The sequence below is a fragment of the Martes martes genome (genome assembly GCF_963455335.1).
Source record: "Martes martes genome assembly, chromosome: 18".
In the NCBI taxonomy this organism is placed as follows: Eukaryota; Metazoa; Chordata; class Mammalia; order Carnivora; family Mustelidae; genus Martes; species Martes martes.
In genome coordinates this window covers 22,223,070-22,235,173 of record NC_137906.1, presented here as the reverse complement: position 1 = coordinate 22,235,173, position 12,104 = coordinate 22,223,070, and the positions used below count along the sequence as shown (strand labels likewise).

The following is a 12,104-nucleotide window of genomic DNA, read 5'->3' as shown; positions in this document are numbered from 1 at the left end:
GCTTGGGACACCCTGACCCCTTCTGACTCCTACCCCAGAGAGCCATAGCCTGGCCTGGCCTGGCCTTCCCTCCTCCTCCTCCCCCCGACTCCGAATCTCCATGCTTCCTCCTGTCCCCCTCTCCTCCAGGAAACACCAAGTCTCCAAGGCAAGCAGCAGGGAAGACAGAGCACTGAGCCGAGAGTCCAGGTGTCTGGCTCTGCTGTGCGTCGCTGTGTGACCCCAGGGGCGTCTGCCCCTTTCTGAGCTCATTCCCTCTTCTGTGGAGGGCTGGGGTTGGATTAGTGGGCTTCTAACGAAGTCTACAGGTTTGTGGCTCCTGAGAGGGACAGCGACTGACCCAAAGCATGTAGCAGGACTGTAGCAGAGCCCACACTAGAACCTGGGGCCTCTAGGCCAACCTCTCTCCAGCCCAGCCTCTGGGGCACCTTTGTGCAAATCAGGAACAAGTCCCCCTCTTTGGACAGACCGATTCACAAAAGGCACCCCTCTAGGTGGACTAATGTTAGAAGGCCCTCTTCAGGCTGACCGGTTAGCAAAAGTGACCCCCCCACACACACACACCCACGCCATCACTAGGCTGAAGACACAAAGCTTGGCAGAGCAGACTTAGGGCTTGAGCCCCCCCCCCCCACTCACCAGCTGCTAGGCTGCCCTGTGCACTGTGCTCAGCCTAGACAACTCCATGTGGGGGCTGCCTCCCCAGCCCCCACCCTCTCTTAGCCAAGGAGGTGCAGATCTGTCCTTCCAACCAGTGGAATTCAGTTCAACAAATATAGATGTTTCCTTCCAAGCTTCTCCGCCCTCGCCCGCCTCCTCAGCCCCTCAGCTGACCCAGGTTTCCACTTCCATCCTCCTCCCATCCATCCTTCGGGCATCGGAGCCCCAGGAGAGGCGACTCTGCAATGGTGATGGCCGGCTACAGGCCTGGTGGCATCACCCCCGTCTGCCCGCCTCACCCCCCACCCTCGGTCCCTGCACCTGCTCCGCTCTCTCTGCTCCTGAGCTCCAAGAAAAACTGCTCCCTCCTGAAGACCCAGCTTAAAGTCCTCGTCCCTGTCTTCCTCAGCCAGACCAGCTGGTTCTCTACTCTGGGCCCTTGCCCCTGCTGGTCGCTCTTCCTGGACAGTCTCCCTCCAGATCTTCCGGCCGCCTCCTTCTCCTCCTCCTGCGGCTGCTTCTAGTGGCAGCGCCAAGGTCACCCCCCGCTGGAGGTCTCGCCCCGGCACCTACCAAACCCCCTGCCTATCTTCACCCTCCCTCACGTCGCCTTGCTGTGTTTGTTCATAGCCCTTTTGACACTCGGAATTTACGTTTCCTCCTTTGCTTGGTGTTTCCAGGGCCGCTGGGAACGGTTGTGTGCGCTCTGAGCTGCAAAGGAGGCAAGTGGGGCTGAAACCTGGCCTGGGATGGACCCTCCCCGCTGCCGTTCGAGGGTGGTACCTGCCTACACTGGCACCGTGTAGATGAGCTGGGGTCCCACCGGCCTCCCGCCACGACAGGCAAGGCCCCACCAAGGTGGGAATAGTGTCTTCCCTCTCCATTGCTCAGTGCCCAGCGCCCAGCACTGTGCCTGACACATAGAGGCTTCCGGTATTTCTCAAGCAAGCAAATTCTATCCGGGTTCCCTTCTTCCCACTGTATTCCCACACTCCTCAGTAAGATATGACTGCCTGTAATCCACCTCTGGGTCCCACGGGGTAGGGGGGTGGGTGGGAACTAGACCCAAAGTCAGCAATGATGGCGACTGTTCAGAGAATGAGGTGGGAGGATCCAGTGGTTGTGGGGTGGACGTGTGAGTGGAGGTGTCCAGGAGATCTCCCTGGAGCTCAGAGCCCGGTCTTGGGGGGGTGCTGTCCCGAGGTCCCCAGTCCTACCTGGCTCCCGGAGGTGCCTATGGCTGGTTGAGGCACTCTGACCATAATCCCGATGCCCAGTGTCACACAGAGGCTGCTGGGCACGAGGGGGTGTCTCGGGGCCCCGCGGAGGCAGGCAGGCTCAGGTGGGGGCGGACCTAAGGCGCAGCCCCTCCCTTCCCTCTGCTCCCTGCAGCCGCTGCCCGCCCCTCCGGCCTTGCCAGCTCTGGCGGGGAAGGAGTTAACCTCCAGGCTTCTCAGCGTGAATGTGGAGCTATTAATACCCACAGCCAAGCGGTCTGCTGGAGCAGCCGCTGGAGTCGGAGGGAGCAGGCAGCCGAGGGAGCAAGCTCTCCAGCCAGAGCCAGAGCCAGAGCCAGAGCAGGGACTCCGAGGGCCCGAACTTTCCTTGGGGGACAGCAGTGGGCACGGAGCCAGCTTCACCTGCTCTCCACCCGCCTTTGAGCCGCAGGTCCTGATCCTGTCTCCCCGAGGCCACCGGTGCCCGCTGCCCCAGGAGGGCAGAACAAACTTTCTTGGGGAAGCCACCCCTGCCGCCCGCGCCCTGCTGGCTGGACGGGGAGCAGCAGACGTCTGGACAGACAGATGAACAGATGGACAGGGCACCTGAGAGCCTGCCCACCCAGTCCTGACCCTGACAGGCAGGAGCCAACTGGGCAGCAGAGGGGCCGAGGTCTCCGCGAGGGGCAGCGAGGGGCCCTGCCGGACCTTGGTCTACCAACCAGCGACCTCTGAGTGCAGGCGGCTCCCCAGAAGCCGCTTCCCAAGGCCCAGCCCTGTGGGCCAGGACAGGAGTCCCCATCCGAGCCACAGGCTCCTTCAGTCACCGGGGCAACGGGGAACCTGAGGGAAAAGGCACAGGTGGCAAGTGGGCAGGCGCGGGGCCCCGAGGCCAACCGGCTGCTGACCCTGGAGCGCTCTGGCTCGGTTGTCCCTGCCCAGGCTGGGGACGATGCCACCGAGGTCCCCACCAGCCACCCCTGCCCGGTCCTGGAGCTCCCTCCAGCCTGGCCCCTGGGCTGTGGAGCAGAAGATGGGCCCGCCTTCTGCTTCGTGTGCTTCCACAGGGAGGAGGAGGAGGCGCTGCTGGAAGAGGTCCCACTGCAGAGGTCAGTGCCCCGGGGCTTGGGCAGGGCGAGGGCACAGGGCTCAGACCCAGGGACCTTCTCTGTGGGTCATGGCTTATCCCTCACTGCCGCCTCCCCGAGTCAGACTCTCAGACACCTGGTTGGCACCGCAGCTTCCTCTCTGGCTCTCCCATTCGTGCCTTTCCTGTCCTCTCCCGTGGTGCTCGTGCCCACCCTGCTCAGAGCCCTCCACGGCCCTCCACCAGGATGGAGTCAGCACTCAGCTGGGCGTTCAAGGCCTGCGTGATGGGGCTGACCCCACCCACCTCACTGGGCTCTGCTCCCCTGTATTCACCCCCAGTAAAACTGCCCAGACTTCCCCTTTCCCTGGTTCCCATCCATCCAGGCCCAGTGGCAATGTCTCCTCCTCCAGGAAGCCCTCCAGGAAGCCCCCGCCCCACCCCAAGCCGAGAGCCACCTTTCCTCCCTGCACTGCACTGATAATGTTCAGTCTTTGTTGAATTACTCGGTGGAAAATGTCTGCGGGTCTATATGCTTGAACGTGCGTGTATGTGTGTAAAAGGGAAAGAGCAGTGACAGGGTGGGAACGAAGGTTTGTGTGGCTGTGTGAGCATTTGGGGGGGTGTTTGCGAATGTGCATACGTGTTCATGGGAGTGGGTATAACAAGTCCTATGGACCTATGTAGGTGAGGGTTTGTGGACTCTTCCCCATGTGAGGGTTCATGCCCCAGGAGCCATTGTCCCTTTTGCCAGTTCTCCCCACCCCCACCTGCAGGGAAACCCAGGCTCCAGCCAAGTGCATTACCCAAGCTGTGACCACAGGCTCTGGGAATGGATGGAAAGTCTGCAGGGGACACAGGGGTCACCTCTGCTCCAGCCCAGCCCGCCCACGCCTCCATCACTGCCTGAGTCAGCACTACCCTGGGTGGGGAGAAGGGTAGGCTGAGGGCTGACCCGGGTGGCCCCTCCAGGCCCCTTTCATGAGGGTGGGAGGTGGGGAGTCCTGCAGCCTGGACCAGTTTCCTCCCTCCCTGAATTTCTCTGTTGGATCCCCAGTCTGTAAATTTCCCTCTGTGGGCCTTTGTCTCCTCATCTGAGGAATGGGGAGATAGCCCCTGCCGTGGTTCTCAGTTCATTACTCAGTAGGGACTGAGCCCCCGCCCCCAACCCAGAGCACCAGAGCCCTCAACTTCCCAGGGTCACAGCCTGCCAGGAGAGACAGACAAGCAAACAGATCAGTGTGGCAGAGTGGTGGGACCCCAAACAGGCGTGGGTGTACTGTGCTCAGGGAGTCGGATGGGAAGACAGACCACTTGTGCCTGCAGCGGCCCTAGGATACCCTAGATGTCTGTCTTACCGTCTGGGTCCTCCCCCGGGTGGTGAGTGACATTGAGGAAGGAGCATCACGGGGGGCGGGGACAGCAGGAGCAAAGGCCCAGTGGCATGAGAAAGAAATTGTAGGGGGATGGGAGGAGATGAGGCTGGCGAGGTCCAGAGGACCCAGGTCACAAGGGGCCTTGACTGCTGAGCCAAGGACTTAATCCATCGGTGGTGAAGTGAGCAAAACAGGAGACTCATTGTGACTATCCATAGGTCCCAAAGCAATGGGCTCTGAGAGAAGCATTATTCTCATAGAAGGGGCTCAAAATGCTTGTTGCAGGAGTGAAGATGGCACGGGGACAGAGGATACCAGAATCATCTGAGGGGATTGTCAAAAAATACACACTTAGGGGACACCTGGGTGGCTCCGTCAGTTAAGCATCTGCCTTCAACTCAGGGTCCTGGGATCGAGCCCCGAGTCCGGCTCCCTGCTCAGCAGGCAGCCTACTTCTCCCTCTCCCTGTCATCCTCCACCCAGCCCCCTGCCACGGAGGAACCGCCCTCCGCCTCCTGCCCTGGGGAAACAGTGGCCTGAGGGTCTTCTTTCCAGCTGGTGGGTGCTGGACCTTTAAGACCCAGAGAGGGGACACCAGACTGGGCAGACAGTGACCACAGGTGCCGGAGCTAAAAATACTGATGATGTGGACACTCAGGCTGCAGGCTGGAGTGGGTGGGAGGGAAGGCTCTGGAATCTTTCTTTCCTACTGTAGGAGCGGCAAGTGGGCAGCGAGTTTCGGTGGGGTCTCCCCTTAGGGGCTGAGAGAAGGTGCCCCCGACCCATGCCCTTCTCAGCCCTTCTCCAGCCCCTGGAAGGTGCCCAGATTCACTCCCAGTAGCCACTACCATACTCAGTAGCCCCGAGTCCCACTGATTCTGTGGCCTCCTGCTTCTCTTGGGAGCCTCTGTAAAATTAAAGAGGTGACTTTTCTCAGGCACTCTGGGACAGAAAGGACTCGTTTGTAGATTCAACACGCTTTTCCTGAGGTCTGCTGGGTGCCGAGGCCACGGGGATGGCCGTGACACAGGCTCGCTGCCCTGGAGGAGCTCGCAGACTACAGTGAGGACAAGACGGGCGCACGCTGGAAGGATTGCGACGTGGGCCAGGCGAGGAGCTGTAATAGGGGGGTGAGCTCCGAGAGTCCGGGGCTTCTGCTGGGGGATGATGTAAGATACCAGCCCGCTGAGAACATATCTGCATTGGAGGAAGGCTTGTCACCCACCGTGTGGCTTCCCAGCTACCTACCTCTGGTGCTTTGATGGATTAATTAAGGCGAGGCTAGCTGTCGTAACAAATAAGTCTGGAAATCATGGTGGCTTGGCACAGTAGAGCCTATGTCCTACCCCTGCAGGGTTCCAGAGGGGCTGGGGTACAGGGGAGACTGCTCCCCCTGCTAGGTCTTTCGGGGACCCAGGCTCCTCCCACCTTGTGACGTGGTCATCATCCAGGGTTCCAAGATCTGTTGCTGGATTGCCTGCAACTGCGGACAGACAAAGAAGAAAGAGCCCCGAAAGGACATGTGAGGTTTTAGGAGCCCAAGCCGGACGTGGCAGGCTTGATCTTGGCCCACACTTATTGGGCAGATTTGCAAAAAAAACCAAAACAAACAAAAAACCACCCTGGGAAATGTAGTCCAGCTGTGACAACCTCCTAGGTCTAGAAAAATGAACTATTTGAGATATCTGAAAGCACCTGGCACGTAACGGGTGCCCAGTGTGTCCGTCCGTCCGTTCATTCATTCATGCCACAAAGTTTGCTGGAGACTGGAAGGTGAAAATACCATCTGTGCGGCATGTGGCCAAGCCCAGAGCCAAAGAAAACAGAAGTAAACAAATCAATATGATCGAAACCCACTGTGAGGGAAATAAGCAGAGGGATAGTGGGGAAGACACCCCCTTTGCAGAAGGTGAATGGGGGAGGTACGGATAGTTCATCTGAGAGCTAAAGAATGAGAAGGAGCTGGGTGGAGTGGGGGTAGGAGCATCCCAAGCACGAAGAACCGATGTGCCAAGGCCCAGGGGCAGACGAGAGTTCGGCCAGCATGGGTCACACAGAGCCCCCGGTAGGGAGAGTGGCAGGAGGTGAGCAGCAGGCTGAATTACAGCGTGGACATGGGGTACTGGTGCGGAGGTCATGTTGAAGACGGAGGGGCCGTGGAGGTGGCCTGGACCAAGGTGAACCTTGGAGATGGGGAAGCAGATGTCTCCTGGGTATATTTAGGAGACAGAATTTGCTGATGGGCTAAAGGAAGAAGGGAACGGAGGATGAATCTGAGGTTTCTGGGTGGGAGAGACGCACGGGTGTTGGGAAGGTGCGGCGAGAAAATCAAGAATTCTGCCACGGATGTTTTCAACTAGAGAAGCACGTAAGCTGCCCAAGAAACGATGATGTCAAGTGAGGGCTTGATCCTGAAAGTCTGGGGCTCAAAAGGGGAGACTCTTGGCTGGTGATAGACTGTTGGAGGCATCAGCAGAAAGGTGGGCACTGGAAGTTGTGTGTGTGAGTGTGTGTGAGGTCCCAGCAGCCAAGAGGAGAGCGGCTCCAGAAGGGGGAGCAGACATTTGGCCTCAAAGACGCCAAACAATCAAGGGAAAACAAAACGGATTTGGCGACGTGGAGGTTGGGAGGGACTTTGAGAAGAGACGTTTCGCGAAGGGCTGGAGACAATAGCAGGTGTGAGCAGAGCCGGCCAGTTAGGATGGCAGAATGAACACACACATCGAACTTCTCTGAAACCCCATCAAAAGGAAGGAAGCGAGTGGATGCTTTAAAGTATGCAGTTGGGCCCTGTGTTTGCTTCCACAACAAATTACCGCGAACTTGCTTGCTTAAGACCGGACAAATGTATTATCTTACAGACCGTATGTCAGAAGTCCAACACAGGTCTCACTGGGCTAAAATCAAGGTGTCGACAAGGCTGCCCGAGGAAGCTCCTTCTGGAAGAACTTTCTGGAAGTTCTAGGAGAGAATCCATTTCCTAGTCTTTTCCCAGGTGCCCTTTCCCAGAGGGGACCTGCATTCCTCGGCTTGTGGTTCCCTCCCTCTCTCCCACCAACAGCGAGCATGGTAGCTTCTCTCTGATCACGGCTGAGAAAGAAAGGTTTTCTGCTTTTTCTGCCTTGTGTGCTTAGATTGGGCTTACCTAAATAACCCAGGATCCTCTCCCCACGTCAAGGTCCTTAACCTTAAGCACACCAGTGATGTCCCTTTGCTCCAGGTAATGTAACATACTCACAGGTTCTGGGGATTAGGACGCAGACATTGGGGGGTGGCGGGGGTGCCCAGGACAGTATGAATCAGCAAGAACTGATACATCGCACAGGAGACAGCAGCAACAAAATTTTGAATCTGGAAGGCAGATGAGCCCTTGGTAAGCGATTTCCCAGCCCGATGACCTTGCACCTGAAGCCAGCCCCCAGCTGGGAGTAAGAAAAGCAAGGAGCTCCAGAGTTAACCCCACAAAACCCCCAAAGGCTCCAGTGGCGTTAGTGGACTAAGCACTCCCTGGAAATGGGAGGAGAGCTGGGCCCCAAAACAGGAGGATCGGTGTAAGAAAGGCTTTCGTCCTCAGCTCTCCTTCTCCAGCTTGGCACAGCTGGACGGCTGTCCCTCCCCCGCCCTGACAGAGGCTGAAGGTTTATTCTCCAGAGAGAATAAAACACGGGAGGGTCTCCAAACTGCAGGATAAGGGGGGCAGTTCTAAGCCCAACTAGAAGGATTAGTTCTAGTCCACATCCTGAATCCGGGAGGCTCTTCCCCTTTACTCACCAGCACCTGAGACCTTCTCCCCGCTCTGGGCTCCCCGGAACAGTGAGGTCAGGACTCAGCTTTCCAGGCAGGACTCTCCAGAGTTCACTCCCTTCAGCCTCTAGATACATTAATGAATATTCTGTTAGGGTTGTCCTTTGAGTTTCCTGTTCCTTCTCTTTGTCCTCTCCCTACACATTTTTGTTTTCTCTAAATTGCCTTTTGCGTGTCTGTATTAGTGTTGCCCTTTATCTCAGAGTCTGATGGATCAAGAAAAGAATAGGTTGGCATCAGGGATTTCCCAGCGAAATGGACTGGCCAGGATTCTCTAGATTGAACCCCCGAGCCAGCCAGCACCCCGCCCCAACACAGGGCTACTCATCAGCTTGCTTTTATAAGTTGTATTTTTATATTCTTTAACCAACACATGATTAGAGTGGAATGCAAAGATCTTAAGGGGTTGGTTTGATGACTTTTAATGAAAGTACGCACCTGTATAACCCACACCTTGATCGAGATCTAGCACATTGCCATGTAAGGTAACACATTTTCAGGTCTCTTCACGCCCCGACGCCTAGCTGCCCCAGCACGCGCGCGTGCACACACACACACACACACACACACACAGCCTCGCTTCTATCGGCTCTGTAAATCTCTTAAGCATGAGCCAGGGACTGCCAACACTGGAGAAAAACCTGTGATAGAAGAAGCAGGACAAAAACAAATAGAAAAACAGAATTTGGAGGAAACAGAATGCACAAGGGAAAGAAAACCTAAAAACACAACGATGATGACTATATTCTGAAATGTAGGAAAATACCTACCAGCTATGAAACAAATGCTAGATGCTATTTTGGAAGATAAAAATACTCTGAAAATGAACAAAACAAAGAAAATTTCTTAGAAATTCAGAATATTGTCCGGAAATGAAAAGCATATTTAAAAGAGTAACAGGGGTCAGCAGACTATGGCTTACAAGCCTGTCATCTGTTTTTTTTTTAATAAAGTTTTATTGGAACACAGCCACACACACCCTTTTTTAAAAAATATGTCCTATGTACAATGGCTGCTTTCACATAAGCAGAGACCATATGGCCCATAAGCTTCAAATATTTCTCACTGGGCCCTGAATTTTAAAAAATTGACCACTGGATGAGAAGATAAACACATTTTTCAAAAAGTAGAGCAAAAAGATAAAGATACATGTGTAGGTTTGGACTCTCCAGTCAACAAATGCTATGATATGGAGCTAGGAATGCAAGAAATCCTGGGGGGGGGGGTGATGCTCATGAAAATAAAGGAAGAGGAAGCAGGACTGGACAGGGAGAATCTTCAGACTGTGACATAGGGCCGACACCTGTGGAATGGATGCTGGAAGGAACAGATCTAAGCAAAGAGCACCTGACCTAGAGGCAGATCAAACCAAATCTTGGACAAACAGGAGCAGGTCCTAGAGGAAAGACTGTTCATCCAAGGAGCCCCACATGCAGAAATGACCAGGCCCTGGTGTCTCTGCTGAGCTCAGTTGCTGGCGGGTCTGCCCAGGAAGACCTTGGTCTTGGTGCAAAGGCCATGGCAGATCTCAAAGTCGCTATAGTTGGAGGCTGTCAGCCCCTCCACTTCTCACAGCTGAGTGACAAGTTCTTCAAGAAAGAAAAACTCAGAAGGGGCACCTCCAGGGATGCTACTGTGTGGAAAGTAGGAAAGAAAGAGTAAGAAAATGAGAGGACCAGTGCAGGAATCTTGCACCTGGACAAAAGAGTTCCAGAAAGAGAAGAGAGGAAATAATCAATGAAATATTTCAAATATTTCTCAGAACAGAAAGACCTGAGTTTATAGATCAAAAGTGCCCACTGAGTATCCAACCAAAGGATAAAAATAGACCCACAGCAAGGCCACTTGCCAGTAAATTTTAGAATACAAGGACGAGAAGAACATGCTACAAGATTCTATGAAGGATCAAGAACTGAAATATCGGGTGCCCGGGTTGCTCAGTGGGTTAAAGTCTCTACCTTCGGCTCAGGTCATGATATTGGGGTCCTGGGATCAAGTCCCGCATCAGGCTCTCTGCTCGGCGGGGAGACTGCTTCCTCCCCTCTCTCTCTCTGCCTGCCTCTCTGCCTACTTGTGATCTCTGTCTGTCAATAAATAAATAAAATCTTAAAAAAAAAAGAATCGAAATATCATCAGACATCTCATCAGCAATCCTGAAAACCAGAAGACAATGAAGTAGTTTTCAAAAGTATGGAAGAAAATTATTGTCAGCCTAGAATTCTATACCTAGCCTAACCATTCATAAAGCGAAAGGAGGGAAAAGATTGTTTCAGATTTACAAGTGCTCAAAAATTTTACCTCCCACACATCTTTCTTTTTTTTTTAATTTTGTATTTAAATTCAGTTAATTAGCATATACTGTATTATTAGTTTCAGAGGAGAATTTAGTGATTCATCAGCTACATGCAACACCCAGTGCTCACTCCATCACGTGCCCTGCTTAATGCCCATCACCCAGTTACCCCTTCTCCCCACACCTCCCCTCCAGCAACCCTCAGTTTGTTTCCTAGAGTTAAGAGTCTCTTATGATTTGTCTTGCTCTCTGTTTTCATTTTATTTTTCCTTCCCTTCCCCTATGTTCATCTCTTTTGTTTCTTAAATTCCATATATGAATGAAATCATATTCTATTTGTCTTTCTCTGACTGACTTATTTCACTTAGCATAATACACTCCAGTTCCATCCACATTATTGCAAATGGCAAGATTCCATTCTTTTTGATGGCTGAATAATAGTCCATTATATATACATTGGAATATATATATATATGTGTGTGTGTGTGTGTGTGTGTGTGTGTATATATGGTGTTGAATCCATATATATAATAGAAAAGGGCGATATAGATACACACACACACACACACACATATCACATTTTCTTTACCCATTCATCTGTCAATAAATGTCTGGACTCTTTCCATATTTTGGTTATTGTGGTCCCATGCACCTTTCTTAAGAAAGCTCCTGAAGGATGTATTTCACAAAACAAGGAAGTAAACCACAAAAGAGAAGGACCTGGGATCCAGGAAACAAGGGAGCCAACAGAAGACCGAGAGATGAAGGGCATCTCCAAGATGATGGTGAAGGGAGATCCCTGGGGCAGCATCGCTGGGCAGCAGGCCTGGTGGGCAGACATTTCACATTGAAATAAGTCGGGAGGGAAGTGCCTGCCTAACTCAGTTGGTAGAGCATGAGACTCTTGATCTTAGGGTTGTGAGTTCGAGCCCCATGTTGGGCATGGAGCCTACTTTTAAAAAAAAAAAGTGAAATAAGTCAGAAGGTTCTAGAAAAGATTTCTTTAAGGAGATGAAAGTGATAGAATACCTAAGTATTTTGACTTTTGAGAGATTTACACAAGTAGGAAGAATGTGGGTCACATTAGATATAAACACATAGAAAAATAAACTTTTGTGCAGAAAAGGGAAAGAAACTTAAAATTTTAAACTTCTGCTCTGTGAAAGACACTGTTTAGAGGATGGGAAGACTAGCCGTAGAATGAGAGAAAAAATATTTGCAAAACACAATTGGTCTGATAAAAAAAAAAAAAGCTCTGTCCAATAAAGGACTGTTATCCAAAGTATACAAGGAATTCTTAAAAAAAAAAAAAAAGTAAGAAAGAAGAAAAGAAAATGAGCAGCTCAATTTTAAAATGGGCAAAAGATTTGAACAAATACCTCACCAAAGAGGATATATAGATGGTAAATAAACATACAAGAGATGCTCAACATCATGTGTCATTAGGGAACAGCAAATTAAGACAACATGAGTTACCAATACACACTTATTAGAATGGCTAAAATTCAAAACACTGACAACACCAAATGCTGGTGAGGATGTGGAGCATCGGGAACTCCCGTTCATTGCCGATGGGAATGCAAAATGGTACAGCCACTTTGGAAGACAGACTGACAGTTTCTTACAAAGCTAAACACAGTCTTACCATAGGATCCAGCAATAGCCTT

General features: G+C 52.5%; 1 protein-coding gene across 1 annotated transcript in view; it reads left to right on the top strand.

Moving 5' to 3' along the window:
* Positions 1-2,478: 2,478 nt before the first annotated feature.
* SBK1 (SH3 domain binding kinase 1) overlaps positions 2,479-12,104 on the top strand; it is a gene marked incomplete at its 3' end in the record, with an annotated part of 45,049 nt that continues 35,423 nt past the window's right edge. Inside the window, exon 1 of the mRNA XM_080830685.1 lies at positions 2,479-2,986. The remainder of the gene's footprint in view (positions 2,987-12,104) is intronic.